This window comes from Vulpes vulpes, chromosome 14, assembly GCF_048418805.1.
Source record: "Vulpes vulpes isolate BD-2025 chromosome 14, VulVul3, whole genome shotgun sequence".
Lineage (NCBI taxonomy): Eukaryota > Metazoa > Chordata > Mammalia > Carnivora > Canidae > Vulpes > Vulpes vulpes.
This window is the reverse complement of record NC_132793.1, coordinates 82,311,950-82,324,560: the sequence shown is the minus strand read 5'-3', so window position 1 is coordinate 82,324,560 and position 12,611 is coordinate 82,311,950.

Below are 12,611 nucleotides of genomic sequence, written 5' to 3'. Positions count from 1 at the left end.
AAATAATAGGACTGACAACTTTCATAACAGGAGCTTTCATATACATCACCAAGCTTTGTGCTTTGACTTTCAACCTTGTCAAAAGATAATCTGATGAGACTTATCAGTCTGATTCACCTGAAAATGGAAGAGAATTTCCAACATGCATCATATACAGAGAAAAGTACAAAAACACCCAACCAGCACCTTTGCTGCTCTATCCCATAACATTAATAGCTAGGAAGGCTTATACAGAAAGTATTAATAAAATTTCTTAAGATAGACGAGAGTCAGCCTTGGAAAAAATATTAGCCTTTGAAAAAAATTACTTGGTCTTGAATGATGAGACAATCATTGTACCTAAAACCCAATAGAAATGTTCTCACTAGATTTTAAAGCCCTCCTTATTCTCTCTCTTTTTTTAAAAAAAATATTCCTTCTTTTAAAGTAGGCTCCACACCCAATTTGGGGCTTGAACTCATGACCCTGAGATGAAGAGTCACATGGTCTATGACTGAGCCAGCCAGATACCCCTTATTCTCTTTTTTAAGCAATATGTTCAAATGAGGAGTCGGACCATCTCTCCACAATGTATAGAACAACAACATGTCATTCCTGGCTCTCTTATCTAGCCTTAGTCATGCCATGCAGTGGAGATCTGAGGGGGCTTGGGATAGCTCCAATGTCAGTACAAATGTCTAAAATTAATATCCACCAAAAAGTATTCATATCAAACATGTACTCCTCATAGAAAGTTTGGCCATCAAGAATTGGCATGCTAGATTGTCCTAATTAATCTTATAAGAAGAAAAAGATTGGTTAATACAACAGATGATTTGATATGGGTGGCAGGAATAAAAGAATTAACTTTCTTTTTCTTAAAGCATTATGAATTAATGGAGAATGTATAACTTAGAGCAGGTTATAAAAGTAAAACTTGGACATTAGATGTGCTGATGTGATATGCTATGTTTAGCAATATTCAGCTCCCAATGTAGACATCTAGAGAGGAATGAAATAGGATTTCTTTATGCTCCCAACTTGTTAGAATGGTATGTGTTACAAAAAAATAAAAATAAAGACGGTGATGATGATGATGTAAATACCTAAGATTCAGAATATGTAAATACCTAAGGTGCATAATATGTACAAACTCTATTCACAAGTGTTACCTAATTTATTCTTCATAATAACCGTATGAGGTGGGTATGTTATTATTCTCCATTTCACATGTAGCTAGGCTCAGGGACATTACTTACCTTGCCCAAGATCATATAGCCAGCAATGGTAGAAGCATGAATGAAATCCAAATGGGAGCCTTAAATCTATGCCTTCAAAGCATGTAGCAAAAATCTGTATAGAAACATTACAGCAGGAGGGGGCAAGATGGCAGAAGACTAGGGTCCCCAAGGCACCTGTCCCCACCAACTTACCTAGATAACTTTCAAATCATCCTGAAAACCTATGAATTCAGCCTGAGATTTAAAGAGAGAACAGCTAGAAGGCTATAGTGAGAAGAGTTCATGCTTCTATCAAGATAGGAAGATGGAAAAAAAATAAAGAAATAATATCAAACAAGTGGACGTTAAGGACCATCCTGCTAAAAGATGAAAGGGTCAACCAGGAAATTAGAGAAGAATTAAAAAGATTCATGGAAACTAATGAGAATGAAGATATCTTTGGGATACAGCAAAAGCAGTCCTGAGGGGAAATACATCGCAATACAAGCAGCCATCCAAAACTGGAAAGAAATCAAATACAAAAGCTAACCTTGAACCTAAAGAACTGGAGAAAAAAACAGGAAATAGATTCCACACCCAGCAGAAGAAGAGAGTTAATAAAGATTCGAGCAGAACTCAATGAAATCGAGACCAGAAGAACTGTGGAGCAGATCAACAAAACCAGGAGTTGGTTCTTTGAAAGAATTAATAAGATAGATAAACCTTTAGTCAGAATTATTGAAAAGAAGAGAGAAAAGACTCTAAATAATAAAATCATGAATGACAAAGGACAGATCACAACCAACACCAAGGAAATACAAACAATTTTTAAAACTTATTATGAGCAGATATACGCCAATAAATTAGGCAATATAGAAGAAATGGACACATTCCTGGAAAGCCACAAACTACCAAAACTGGAACAGGAAGAAATAGAAAACCTGAACAGGCCAATAACCAGGGAGGAAATTGAAGCAGTCATCAAAAACCTCCCAAGACACAAAGGTCCAGGGCCAGATGGCTTCCCAGGGGAATTCTGTCAAACGTTTAAGAAGAAAGCATACCTATTCTACTAAAGCTGTTTGGAAAGATAGAAAGAGATGGAGTACTTCCAAATTCTTTCTATGAGGCCAGCATCACCTTAATTCCAAAACCAGACAAAGACCCCACCAAAAAGGAGAATTATAGACCAATATCCCTGATGAACACAGATGCAAAAATTGTCAACAGGATACTATCCAATTGGACCCAACAATACATTAAGAAGATTATTCACCATGACCAAGTGGGATTTATCCCCGGGATGCAAGGCTGGTTCAACACTTGTAAAAGAATCAATGTGATTGATCATATCAGCAAGAGAAACACCAAGAACCATATGATCCTCTCATTAGAAGCAGAGAAAGCATTTGACAAAACACAGCATCCATTCCTGATCAAAACTCTTCAGAGTGTAGGGTTAGAGGGAACATTCCTCAGCATCTTAAAAGCCATCTATGAAAAGCCCACAGCAAATATCATTCTCAATGGGAAAACACTGGGAGCCTTCCCGCTAAGATCAGGAACAAGACAGGGGATGTCCACTCTCACCACGGCTATTCAACGTGGTACTAGAAGTCCTAGCCTCAGCAATCAGGCAACAAAAAGAAATAAAAGGCATTCAAATTGGCAAAGAAGAAGTCAACCTCTCCCTCTCTGCAGATGACATGATACTTTACATAGAAAACCCAAAAGACTCCACCCCAAGATTGCTAGAACTCATATAGCAATTCGGCAGTGTGGCAGGATACAAAATCAGTGCCCAGAAATCAGTGGCATTTCTATACACTAACAATGAGATTGAAGAAAGAGAAATTAAGGAGTCAATCCCATTTACAATTACACCCAAAAGCACAAGATACCTAGGAATAAACCTAACCAAAGAGGTAAAGGATCTATACCCTAAAAATTATAGAACACTTCTGAAAGAAATTGAGGAAGACACAAAGAGATGGAAAAATATTCCATGCTCAGGGATTGGAAAAATTAATATTGTGAAAATGTCAAAGTTACCCAGGGCAATTTACACATTTAATGCAATCCCTATCAAAATACTATGAACTTTCTTCAGAGAGTTGGTACAAATCATCTTAATATTTGTGTGGAATCAGAGAAGACCCCGAACAGCCAGGGGAATATTAAAAAAAAAAAAACGAAGCTAGGGGCATCACAATGCCAGATTTCAGGTTGTACCACAAAGCTGTGGTCATCAGGACAGACTGGTACTGGCACAAAAACAGACACAGAGATCAATGGAACAGAATAGAGAATCCAGAAATGGACCCTCAACTGTATGGTCAACTAATATTTGACAAAGCAGGAAAGACTATCCACTGGAAAAAAAGACAGTGTCTCCAATAAATAGTGCTGGGAAAATTGGACATCCACCTACAGAAAAATGAAACTAAACCATTCTCTTACACCATACACAAAGATAAATTCTAAATGGATGAAAGATCTAAATATGAGACAAGATTCCACCAAAATCCTAGAGGAGAACACAGGCAACACCCTTCTTGAACTTGGCCACAAAAACTTCTTGCAAGATACATCCATGAAGGCAAGAGAAACAAAAGCAAAAATGAACTATTGGGACTTCATCGAGATAAGGAGCTTTTGCACAGCAAAAGAAACAGTCAACAAAACTCAAAGACAACCTACAGAATGGGAGAAGATATTTGCCAATGACGTATCAGATAAAGGGTTAGTATCCAAGATCTGTAAAGAACCTATTAAACTCAACAGCAAAGAAGCAAACAATCCAATCATGAAATGGGTAAAAGACATGTACAGAAATCTCACAGAGGAAGATATAGACATGGCCAACAGGCACATGAGAAAATGCTCTGCATCACTTGCCATCAGGGAAATACAAATCAAAACCACAATGAGATACTACCTCACCCCAGTGAGAATGGGGAAAATTAACAAGGCAGGAAACAGAAAATGTTGGAGAGTATGTGGAGAATGGGGAACCCTCTTGCACTGTTGGTGAGAATGTGAACTGGTGCAGCCACTGTGGAAAACTGTGGAGGTTCCTCCAAGAGTTAAAAATAGATCTGCCCTACGACCCAGCAATTGCATTGCTGGGGATTTACCCCAAAGATACAGATGCAATGAAACGCAGGGACACCTGCACCCCAATGTTTATAGCAGCAATGTCCACAGTAGCCAAACTGTGGAAGGATCCTCGGTGTCCATTGAAAGATGAATGGATAAAGAAGATGTGGTCTATGTATACAATGGAATATTACTCAGCCATTAGAAACAATGAATACCCACCATTTGCTTCAATGTGGATGGACCTGGAGGGTATTATGTTGAGTGAAATAAGTCAATCGGAAAATGACAAACATTATATGGTCTAATTCATTTGGGGAATATAAAAATTAGTGAAAGGGAATAAAGGGAAAGGAGAGAAAATGAGTGAAAATATCAGTGAGGGTGACAGAACATGAGAGACACCTAACTCTGGGAAATGAACAAGGGGTAATGGAAGGGGAGGTGCATGGGGTTTGGGGTGACTGGGTGATAGGCACTGAGGGGGGCACTTGGTGGGATGAGCACTGGGTGTTACGGTGTATGTTGACAAATTGAACTCGAATAAAAAAATTTTTAAAAGAAACGTACAGCAAGTATATTGTAACATACTTATACACTATTTTGCTTCTGTAAAATACAGCAAAATTTCAAACACAAAGTTTCTGTGTAGACTCCCAAACCAGTTATATTTGGGTGTTATCTAAACATTATTTTCCCTTACATATAGCTGGTATCAGTTTCTTAGAACACCTAATTGTTCACCTCACAGCAGCCACATCTTACCTTCATTCCTCCCTCTATCTGCCCTTGTATCACACAGCTTTCTGCATAGTTATTATTATGTGGATACAACTAGTACCTGGATATCAAGTGTTTTCTCTTGACAGATATTCTTCCTGCAGCATTTAGACAATGATCACCATTACTGATATTATGCTCTGGAATTCTGACATGACTCCAGTAAGTATTGAGCATGTATGTATGGTTCAAAGTATTTCTTCTTTGTCCAAATTTCAGGTGACATTCTCCATACATTTCACTTAAAGGGACAGGGCTAGTTCCCTGTGGAAATATCTTATTATCCAGATCAAAAGAAAGGCTATGAAATCTGTTATCACTATCATCCTTCTGTGTTCACAGATGTGGCACAGAGCTAATGAAGTGACATGATTATCGTCACAGAGTTAGGAAAAGCAGACTATCATTTATCTGACAGAGCATTCATCCTTAGCTGTGCAGTAAGCTGCAGAGCTGTGATCAAATCCAAGACAGCAGGCCAGTAGGAACTTTCACATAATAATTTTGGTGACTTGCTGGAGCTCCTGGGGACTGCAGTCATAATGAGAATTTCCATACTTTTGTAGGCTTCTTCTCTAGAAAATCCATGAGATTCTCATTGAGGAGACTCAAGTAAGTTGCGAACATGGCCCTGACAAGAGAAGGGAAAGAGTAGCTATCTTGAAACCCTTCCAAACCCTTCTACCAAACAACAAGCAATTCTGAAACCTTATCCCTCTTGGTGGAAGGAACCTCTGCTCTACTCCAGGCTGCTCCAACATTTCTCTCTCTCTCTCTCTCTGTCTCTCTCTGTTTCATACACACACACACACACACACACACACACACAGTGCACCACTAATAGAGGAAAGGGCTTCAAGGAATAGACCAGGGATTCTGGAATCAGGGAAGAGAACAGGGATTTGAGGAGGGGAGATGTTTGAAACCTCAAAGAAGGATAGTCCTAAAACACTTTTGAGGGCAACATTCCTGAATCACAGGCCCACTAAAGGACAGACATTTAGTTAGAAGATTAGAAGATTAGAAGATTAGAGAATGTCCTCTCCTCCCATATCATAAGATGAAACAATCCATTAACAACTCACAAATAATCCATTAATAACTGTGGATTACAGTTTAAAGAACTGCAAAACACACACTAAGGTCAGTACAAAGGGAAACCCAAAAGACAAGAAGGAATTAAAAAACAAGTTCACCAGAGAAATATGAAGCCTCTGTTACCTATAGCTATATCAAACAGTAAATACAACACAACTGCTAAATTAACATAAATGCTCATATGAAAGGAGTTTACCTATTACCCTATAAAACATGGTTGAATTTCTACAAATACTGAAAAACATATCAGGGGCACCTGGGTGGTTCAGGTGGTTAAGCAGCTGACTTGTGATTTCAGCTCAGGTCAGGATCTCATGGATCATGGGACTGAGCCTCACGTTAGACTCCACATTCAAGTTGGGAGTTGCTTGAGATTCCCACTCTCTGCCCCTCTGCCCACCCCCCCCCCCCCATGCTGTCTCTCTCTGTCAAATAAATAGATAAATCTTAAGAAAAAAAAACATGCCATTATAACACAAATCTTGGAATTATCACATGAGGAATTTAAAATGACTATGATCAATATGGCAAAGCGACCAATGGAAAAAAAAGACAACAAACACAACCAAAAGGTAATGGCAACATAGAGATAAAAACTATAAAAAGTAGAAGGAAATGCTTAGAATCAAAAGCACATTGATAGAAATGAATACTTTTGACAAGTTCATCAGTAGACTCAACATAGCTAAGAAAAAAATCAGTGAACTTGAAGATAAGTCAGTGGAAATTTTAGAAATGGAGACACAAATGTAAAATAAATGACTGAGAAAACTCAGAACTGTGGAAAATACCACTCGGCATGACATATACATAACCAGAATAGCAGAAAGAACAGAAAGAAAATGGGATGAAGGAAATATTTGAAGAAATAATGATGAAAACTTCCCCATTGGACAGATACCAAATTAAAGTTTCAAAAAAACTCACTGAGAAACCAGGAGGATATAAAGATTTACAAAAATAGACAAATCATATTCAAACTGTGGACATAAAAAGTGAGAAAATCTTGAAGAAAGATAGAGGGAACAAAATATATTGCTTATAGAGGAACAAAGATATGAATTACAAATGACTTTTCATCAGACACTGTCCAAGGAAGAAAAGACGATAGCAGAATCTTCAAATTGTATAAAGAGAAAGCTCCTTCCAACCTAGAATTCTCAATCTGATTATACCCAAATCTGGTTTTTCCTTAATAGTTAAAAAAAAATTATTTTTTAGTGAAGAAAATCTGAGTGGGCTCATTGCCAGTTGACCCACCATATAAAAATGTCAAAAGATTTTCAAGCAGAAGAAAAATTGTATGTCAGTGACTTGGATTAACAAGACAAAATTGGTGAGGAGACAGACTTCCCTTGTGGTAGGAAAAAGTCAGGCCTGCACTGTCTTTTTCTAGTGGGTGGGGCTGTAAGATGCCCTGCGACCCTATTTTTCCTCCAGTTGCTAGCCAGTTCACCTTCCTCTTTCCACTTTTCAAAGTTTTCCCTTGGCTGCCTTGCATTATCTCCAGGTTTGATTGTACTTCCATGAAGATGCAGGGAGAGGTATATCTATACCACCTTGTCTAATTGGATGTCTCAACATTCCATTTTTCACCTTTAAAGTTGCTTTTATCTGTAGGCTTACAGACATCTAGTTTTTATCATGAACAAATTTTGATTTTTAACAATATATGCTTGAATATATTGAAATATGCTTTTCTTCTTTTGTTATTTTGCTGATTTACACTGATTGAATTTTTTTTTCATTAAACAGCTTTGCTAGTAACACCTTTGTGATTTTGCGATGCCTGGGTGGCTCAGTGGTTGAGCATCTGCCTTTGGCTCAGGGCATGATCCTGCAGTCCCTGGATTGAGTCCCACATTGGGCTCCCTGCAGGGAGCCTGCTTCTCCCTCTGCCTATGTCTCTGCCTTTCTCCCTTTCTCTGTATCTCTCATTAATAAATAAATAAAATCTTTTTTATTTTTTTTTAATTTTTATTTATTTATGATAGTCACACACACACACACACACACACACAGAGGCAGAGACACAGGCAGAGGGAGAAGCAGGCTCCATACACCGGGAGCCCGACGTGGGATTCCATCCCGGGTCTCCAGGATCGTGCCCTGGGCCAAAGGCAGGCGCCAAACCGCTGGGCCACCCAGGGATCCCTAAATACAATCTTTAAAAAGAATACCTTTGTGGCTTTGTATTAGGGCAATGTTGGTCTCATTTAATGGCTTTACAAGTTTTTTCTCCTGTTGTATTTTTTTTAAGATTTTATTTATTTATTTGAGAGAAAGAGAGAGTGCACAGCAAAGAGAGGAGCAGAGGGAGACAGAGAAGCAGACTCCCCATGGAGGAGGGAACCTGATGGGCAACTTGATCCCAGGACCTTGGGATAATGACCTAAGCTGAAGGCAGATGCTTAACTAACTGAGCCACCCAGGCACCCATCCTATTGCATTTTCTAAAAGAGATTGTGTAGAGTTCCTATATTTTTTTCCTTGAAAGTTTGAGTTTGCCAGTTAAACATCGAATTTTCTTTGTTAGTAGGTTTTTAGGAAGTTTTCAACAGCAAATTACACTTCTTTATCATATAAAAGATTATTCAAGTTATCAGTGTAATCCTAAGTGAGCATTAGGAGTTTATGTCTTGCAAGTGACTGGTCTATTTTATCTAAGTTGCTGAATTCACAGGTATAAAGATATTTTAGTATTCTCTGATAATCCTCTGAATGTGTCCTAGAGTCTTTTGTGATGAGGCATCTTTTATCCCTTATATTGACAATTTGCATCCTTTTTTTTTTTTTTCTTGGCTAGAGTTTAGCAATTTCATTGACCTTTACTTTAAGATATTTATTTATTATTTATTTGACAGAGAGAGAGAGAGAGAGTAGAAGCGGGGGTGGGGGTGTGTGTGTGCTGTGTTAAGGGAGAGGGAGAAGCAACTCTCCACTGAACAGGGAGGCCAAGACAGGGCTCCATCCTGGGACCCCTGGATCATACCCTAACTGAAGGCAGACACTTAACTGACTGAGCAATGTAGGCGCCCCTCATTGACCTTTTAAAAAAAAACAGTTTTTAGATGTGTTTGAAAGATAGATTGATTGATTTTTGAGAGAGAGAATGGGGGGGTGAAGGAGAGGGAGACAGAGTCTTAAGCAGACTCCATGCTGGCTGTGGAGCTCCACGGGGGGCTGAATCTCACCCTTAGTTCAAGACCTGAGCCAAAACCAAGAGTTGGATGCTTAACTGACTGAGCTACCCAGGTGCTCCCAAAATACAATTACCAGGGGATCCCTGGGTGGCGCAGCGGTTTGGCGCCTGCCTTTGGCCCAGGGCGCGATCCTGGAGACCAGGGATCGAATCCCACGTCAGGCTCCCGGTGTATGGAGCCTGCTTCTCCCTCTACCTGTGTCTCTGCCTCTCTCTCTCTCTCTCTGTGACTATCATAAATAAATAAAAATTTTTAAAAAAATACAATTACCAGTTTTATTCATTTCTCTACTGTTTTCCTATTTTTAATTTTGTTGACTTCTGGTTTTGTCCTTATTTTTTTCTTTCTTTTTACTTATACTAGGTTTAATTTGCTCAACTTCTTCTAGTTGCATAAGGTGGAAGCCTAGATCAATAATTTAATATTTTTTTAGTATAAGCATGTAATGTTGTATATTTCCCTACAATTATTGCATTAGCTGCATTCCATAAATTTTGATATTCTCTGTTTTCATTTTCATTCAATTCAAAATGCTTTATTATTTTGTATGACTTATACTTTGGCCTATGTGTTATTTCAGCAAGTGTTATCTCATTACCAAATATTGGGGGGTTTCCAGATAATCGTTTTGTTACTGATTTGTAGTTTAATTCCACATCATTTAAATTCTCTTTAAAAATGTAAGTTTTGTTTTATGGCCCAGAATATGGTCTCCCTTAGTGAATATTCCATGTGACTTAAAAAGAACATAAATTCAGTTATATGGGGACAGAGTAGCAGATCAAGTTGCTAAACAGTATTGTTCAAGTTTTCTATATCTTGGCTGTTATTCTACTAGTTCTTTCAAATACTGAAAGGGGTGTGTTGGTCTCCAACTATAATTGTGATTTGTCTATCTCTTCTTTCAGTTCTATTAGTTCATGCTCCATGCCTTTAGAAGCTATGCTGTTGAGTCATGTCTTCATAGTGAATTATCATTATTAGGATTATTATTAACCAATTCTTATTATTCTGTAATTTACTTCTTTATCTTTGGTTTATATTCCTAGTTTTGAAGTCTACTTTGATATTATTACAGTCACTCCAGGCTTTGTCTGTATCTTTTCTTTCTTTTCTTTTTTTTTGAACATCCAGTTACATGAGTATTAGATATTTTGGTATTGATTTGACATAAGTATCTGTAGATTTGTTTTCCTTTCAATATTTTCTATTTCTTTTAAAGATTAGCCAATTTCTAATAATCTAACATAAAGTACCATGATTCTTTCCTCTGTCATCTCATTCAACTATTCAGCCCATACAGTGAATTTTTTATTTCAGGTATTTCAGGTTTCCATTTCTGAATTTTCCATTTATTTTTTTTTTCAAGTTTCTATTTCAAGAATGTACATCGAATGTACATCTTTCCTTCCTGGAAAATAGCTTTCTACATCTTGGCCAGCACTGAAAATCTTTATACTTTCGACTTTATTGTGTCTTCTTTATATTTGAGAACAACTCATTATAAGCAGTATATATCATTCTAAAATTGATTCTGACAATTTTATTGTTTTACTTGGAGTATTTATAACATTTTTATGTAATGTAATCATGGATATAGTTGAATTTAGGTCTGCTGGCTTACTATTTGTTTCTGTTTGATCCCCATGTTTTAGGCTCTTTTCTTCTCTTTATTACTTTCATTCAAATTAATGTAAATATGTATTTGATTTTCTAAATTAATATGCTTGTTTTATTTTTACCACTTGTATTCACTTTTGTATTCTATAAATAAAAAAGTGTCCAAAATAAGGATATCCATTTTATTGATTTATCACAGTTAACATTAATGCAAAAGTTTCCCCAATCATGAAAACGAGCATTACCACAAACCTAGAGACCATCATTGTGTCTACTTCAATTACCTACCCCCACTCATTTCTTCTTCTTTTTTTTTAAAGATTTTATTTATTTATTTATTCATGAGAGACACACAAAGAGGCAGAAATGTAGGCAGAGGTCTCCCACAGGGAGCCTGTTGCAGGACTTAATCCCAGGACCCCGGGGTCATGATCTGAGCCAAAGGCAGATGCTCAACCACTGAGCCAGCCAGGTCCCCTCCTCCCCCGCACTCATTTCTTCTTAACATTAACGGCTATCCTGATTTATGATAATGACATCCTACTATTTCTTTAAAGATTTAGCATATAAGCATGTATCCCTAAACACTATTATTTAATTTGGGCTGTATTTTTTATATTTTTTTAACTGGTGTTTTTGTTGAACATTGTAAAATTTATTTATACTATATATTTTCAGTGGGAGTATATATGCAAATGTTTAAAAAAAGAAGTGAAAGGGTACATATCATACTGGCAATAGAGATATCTCTGAAGAAGGAACTAGGAGTGATAGAAGTTTGGAGGAACTTCAAAAGCCATGCTTTAGCTATTTTTTCTTTATTGAATAAACTGATTTATGATTTCCAGAGAGATAGCAGTACTAAATTTTAACCTCTTTGAGATTAGGAATTGAGTCTTTGACTTTAGTCACATACTATATTGATGCTTTATAGCCATATCAAAGCTTAGAACATTGATGTGAGAGTTAGTTGGTTACTTGCTATATAGAAGAGGAAAATTCTGCATTTTAATGATGACTTTTATCATATGTTAAATAAGCCTTTATTGAAATACAAGACTTGTTTTTTTGAGTGGTTTGGGGGGTTCCAAAGGACTCACAGGACTCAGGAAAGCTGACTACACTGCTGGTTACTTTATTACAGAAAAATGATAGTTTAAAATTAACAAAAGGCAAAGATGCATGAGCCAAAATCCAAGAGAAATTATTATTTTTTTTTAATTTTTTATTTATTTATGATAGTCACAGAAAGAGAGAGAGAGGCAGAGACACAGGCGGAGGGAGAAGCAGGCTCCATACACCGGGAGCCTGATGTGGGATTCGATCCCGGGTCTCCAGGATCGCGCCCTGGGCCAAAGGCAGGCGCCAAACCGCTGCGCTACCCAGGGATCCCTCCAAGAGAAATTAAATGCAAGCTTCTAAGTGTCCTTTCTAGTAGGGTTTAATGCAGTTAATTAACTAATGCAGTTAATTCTCTCAGTAATGATGTGTGTGACAACAAGAGCAAAGTGGTATCAACAAGGAAAGCTCGCTTGAGGTTTGATGTTGTGTTTTCTTTAGGAGTCGGTCATATAGGGATGTAGCAACTGCATTACCTACCTCTGCTACCCAG